The sequence below is a fragment of the Salvelinus sp. IW2-2015 genome, linkage group LG2 (genome assembly GCF_002910315.2).
Source record: "Salvelinus sp. IW2-2015 linkage group LG2, ASM291031v2, whole genome shotgun sequence".
NCBI classification, from domain to species: Eukaryota; Metazoa; Chordata; class Actinopteri; order Salmoniformes; family Salmonidae; genus Salvelinus; species Salvelinus sp. IW2-2015.
Window position 1 is genome coordinate 5786418 of NC_036839.1, and position 5275 is coordinate 5791692.

Here is a 5275-nt window from a genome sequence, read left to right on the forward strand (position 1 = left end):
TGTTCCTGACTCATATCGGTCTCACCTAGACCGTTTTCAAATCGATTAGGTGGTTTTTAGGGGCAGTCGCTCTTTAAAATAGAGCCCATTATGTAATTTCCCATTACATACAATGGATGGGGAATATCTTCTGTTTGCCTTTTATTGTTACAAGAAGGCATGGCTTTGATGTTGGGGTAATTTTTCCAACATATGGTCTTCCTTATTAAAAGGAAGCAATAAAGCTTCGGTATTCATCTGCAAAGTGATATCATTTTAGCCTTTAGGCTAGTCATGTTCCTCTATGAGATGGCTCACACTAGAATATGGAGACAGTAAATCATTTGACATTTGTTTCCCGGGGCCAGGTTTGCAGCTTATGTTAAAGATGGGTAACCACATATAACCACAGATGTGAGCGCAAAACAGCCAAAGGCAGGGAAAGAGAGCTTTTGTTATTTTTAATTTTTTTGTTTGTTTCTGCGCCCTGCCCCTCAGGCTTCATATAAAGTCTTTATAGATACCAGCACACCTTCATTACTTTGGATAGCCAAAGGATACACATGCCTTGATCCATCACTGAACATATTAGGGGATAGGAAAGGGACTGATTGCAGGCTTACCGTACCAATTGGGCCATAATCTTCAACTCCCGGTACTGGTATAGAATAATCTATTCACTCTCCGTCCTTTCATAAATCAGTTTGTCCCTCCATTTGTTCGTTCCTATGTCCATTGTTCTGTCTTTATGTCCGTCTGTCCGTCCACTACAGCCTATCTGTTAGGGCTGCACGATTTGGACAAAATATCTAATTGTGATTATTATATTTTTTTTGTCCAAATATTGCAATTATGAAATGCAATTTTTTTAAGACTTGGGTGAAAACTTGGTAATTCCATCAAACATGTTTAAAACAGGTGTCAGGGTATAGAACATAACATCTAAAATGAGATCATATGAATGAATACATACTGTGCTAACTGAATACAAAACCAAATGAAACAAATCTCTTCCAACATTGTTATAGGCTACATATGATAATAGATAAGATTATTACACCTACATATTAACTAACAAACATTTTTAACATGAGCATCAAAATATAGTTTGCTTTAAACACAGCACTAATTCATTAATGACATTCAGTTTCTATTTCCTATTTTACCATTGAGTTCTTTGATAACCTAAATTAATGATGTATTCAGGCACCATAGGCTGTAGATGGAATAGGAAGCTTTTGATTGGGTAATTATGTATAAGTAGGCTCAATCATTGTTATAATTGAAATTAAGTCAAAGTGCCTTAAACATGTAATAACTTAGCCTACTGTTTGCAAGGTGCAGCGTGTGTCCAAAACAGTCTAGTCCAGTCATTGAACGTGACGGCCACTACCACGTTTCTGTCGTTATCGTTATGCACACTTGCTGCACCTCGCAGGCCCCAGACAGCTAAAGCTTCTCTCAAGCACAGAGCGATGTCTTCTCCCGTGTGATCTCCAGGGAAGTACCCTATGATGTTTGTAAGCACCGACCTTTCAGTTGAAACTCATCATCCATAAGGTTTACATTTACATTTAAGTCATTTAGCAGACGCTCTTATCCAGAGCGACTTACAAATTGGAAAGTTCATACATATTCATCCTGGTCCCCCCGTGGGGAATGAACCCACAACCCTGGCGTTGGAAGCGCCATGCTCTACCAACTGAGCCACAAACTAAGGGGCTCAGTTCTATTAGACCAAAGGTCTGTTGTAGTAAGGGATTGGCACCAAAACAATGTTCTCGTTAGCACTAGCAGCACTCATGTTTCCGACACCGTGAAGCTCTTTCTCTCCTCCTCACTAACGTCTAACTGCTCGCTCTAAGCGGGGACGATGGTGATTGGCCAGTATGTGCATGTCATGCAGAGAGTGAGAGCCCGCTTGTGATTGGTCAGCATCCTCTTTGCACGTAGAGAGTGAATTAACAGAGAGTCTAGCGCATCTCATTGAAGGAGGTACCGTAGTCTAGTTTTTGGGGTATTAACAAAGTCTCAAAGAAAGGAGAGAAATGCAGCCTCTTGCAATATGAATATTGCACATGTCAATATTGCAATTTAGGTCTGAATTCGAATAATCGTGATGCCCTACAATCTGCCAAGCTATGCATCAGCTCCTGTTTGTTTATCTGTCAATCAATCCATCCTTTCGCAGGGAACTAAAGACTCAGCAGAGGAAGAAAGACACCAAGAGAGAGCTGCTGGGCACTGGGACCAGCCTGACAGAGTCCCACTGCATCTGCTGGCAGCCCGTTAAATTCCTGGTGAACAACAAGCGCCAGTGTCTGGAATGCCAGCTGTGCGCCTGTAAGGCCTGAAGCTGCTACAACACGAAGGAGCGCTGCTGGGTGTGCGACCCCTGCTGCGTGGAGAATGTAACGCATATCTTACATCTTGACAATGTACACGTTCTACTTCTAATTCCTACTTGAGGTATGAAGTTAAGTAGATAGTCCCTTTCATCCACCCCTCTGATAAATCTCCCACACACTTTGCCAGATGCATTTCACAAACTCCACATATCATACTGTGTGTGATCATGATCCAAGCACTGAAATATTGACTTTTACTCTGCACAAAGCCAGATCCTTCAGATTTAAACCGTGGTAGGCTACTGTACTTTACAGTGTTTATCTACAGGTAAATGGCAAAATAAAGGAAACACTAACATAAAGTGTCTTAATAGAGCATTATGCCATCACAACCCACCAGAACAGCTTCAATGAGCCTTGGCATAGATTCTACAAGTGTCTGGAACTCTTTTGGAGGGATGCGACACCATTCTTCCATGAGAAATTCCATAATTTGGTGTTTTGTTGATGCTGGTGGAAAATGCTCCAGAATCTCCCATAAGTGTTCAATTGGGTTAAGATCTGGTGACAGACAGACAGACACAAACTCACCGTTTAAATGACCTATGCTCTTTTGAGATCCCTTTTTTCAAAGTCACTGAGATCTCTTCTATCCATGGTAGCCAAAATAATGGGCAACTGGGCATTTTTATACATGACCCTAAGTACGATGGGATGTTAATTGCTTAATTAACTCAGGAACCACACCTGTGGAGAGCACCTGCTTTCAATATACTTTGTATCTCTTATTTACTCAAGTGTTTCCTTTATTTTGGCAGTTACATGTATGTACAGTATCTATTGATGTGTCTATTTGCGGTGTTGGGATTAATTACAGTTAACAAAAGTAATATGTTACTTTCTACCCAAAGTAATATTGTAAAGTAACGCGTTATATTACTTTGCATTACTTTCATTTTTTTTTTTATAAAACAATCTCACCCATTTGTTTGACTGTCAGAGGGAACGCGCGCTCTACCAAAGATAGCTACTTACTAACTCAGGGTAGATCATTAGTTTCTCCTTTTACCTGTGGCGCTGCTTTCCTGTGCAAAGTGCTGCGATATATTTGGGCTGCCATATATAGCCATGTGTACTGTAAGCAAGTGGTCACCAACTTGTTCTGAGTCAAGATCACTTTCTGAGTCTAAATGCAAGCCAAGATCTACCACTCAGATCTTTTTTAACATGACTTTAAAAAATGTAAGCCTATGCAACATTAACCCATTACAAACAGTTCTGTAGCAATGAGGTTTGTGCAGTAGGCTATAGGCCCAATACATTATCACTGCATGTTGGCTATGCTTGAATTGCCCTGCCAGTGTTGTTCTTCTCAGACCATTTTGAAATTATATTTATAAATATATATGGTCACAGTGGTAATAGATAATGTATTGTATTACTTGTGAGGCACAGCTGAGTGAGCATAATAATTGCAAAAAATGTTTTTACTGACTGTACTGGATTTGATGGTCAGTCTGAGGGGAGGGAAGGAGCAGTGGTGAGGCTGCCTCTCAACTGACTCACCATCCCTCTGCTGAGAAAAGGGGACACGGGCCTCCTGAGTGGGGCTGTAGTCTAAGGCACTTCACCGATTTGGACTATTTTGTATGTCCATTACATGAAATCCCCCAAAAATCTATTTAAATGACAGGTTGTAATGCAACAAAATAGGAAAAACGCTATGGGGGATGAATACTTTTGCAAGGCACTGTATGATATACCATTTTCTGAGTCTCTGCTTTTATCCAATGTAAAAAAATACAATTTCAAATGTTGCTACATAAGACTGAATCGAGCTGGTCGGTCACATATTAAATAACAAGAAACAGAATAATGATTTGATTATTCAAATGTTGTGTTTTTAAGTATCGGTTCTGGTTCAAACCATGCACCATAAGTTTTGGCCAATTAATAGTCCTGGCTTCTTGACAACACAGAAAATGATAAATGGGTCTTTTGTCATGTTTTTGATCTGCATTTGTAATCGAATAAACAGATATGTCTCATTAATCTATATGGTCCAAATCAGGATGACCCATAATTCTTTCGAAAACATTTGACCAATTTATTGAACTTACAGGCAACAAATGGTCAAATTTTTATGGTAGGAGACTATAACACAGTGTTAAGTACCTCAATGGACCGTAAGGTAATCACTCTACAAACTATCATCACCGTGCCCTTAAGGAAATCACAAATATTATGGACACATTAGAAATAGTGGATATTTGGAGACTAAAAAAAACCTTACCTAGTGAGATATACATGGAGGAGACTTAATCAAGCTAGTCATCTTGACTACTTTCTTGTCTCTTTCTCTCTTGCGTCAAAGGATAAAAAAGTTTTAATAGGAGACAGAATGCGATCGGATCATTATCTAATTGTCATTCACATAACTCTAATAGATTTTCCACGTGGACGGGGATATTGGAAATTTACTCAAAGATTACTGGAGGACATCTTATTTTTAACTAAGACAGAAGTTTTCAAGTATAACACAGTCAATTATACATTGTTTTAGAATGACATACTGTGAGGTGAGGCAGAAAATAAGCCTAACGATGCCATTTGGCTGCTCTACGAGTGGTCTGGATCACTTGTAGATGTGCAATGGTTTTTAGGAGCCACTTTACTAATTAAGGTACATCGTAAGGGGGTTCTAACGATGATCTTAAAGCTACGAAGGCTCTGGGAAACGAGGCCCAGGGCCATCGTTAGAACCATAGGACCCCTGATTTCGGGAAACCGTGCCATGATCTTTATGCACGGTTGCGCATCGGAGAGTTTCAAAGGAAGTGTCATATGCTATCTGTGGACAGAGCTAAGTTTTTATATCATACCTTAATATTGATGTAGCTTATAGGTTAATCACAAAAGGCCAGATCCTGACATTGGCAAAACTACAA

At 39.7% G+C, this 5275-nt stretch overlaps 1 non-coding gene across 1 annotated transcript; it reads right to left on the reverse strand.

Annotated features, from left to right (window-relative positions):
- Positions 1–1624: 1624 nt before the first annotated feature.
- trnag-ucc (transfer RNA glycine (anticodon UCC)) lies at positions 1625–1701 on the reverse strand. The gene has a single exon. It is a non-coding gene; the product is annotated as a tRNA-Gly (tRNA).
- Positions 1702–5275: the final 3574 nt, after the last annotated feature.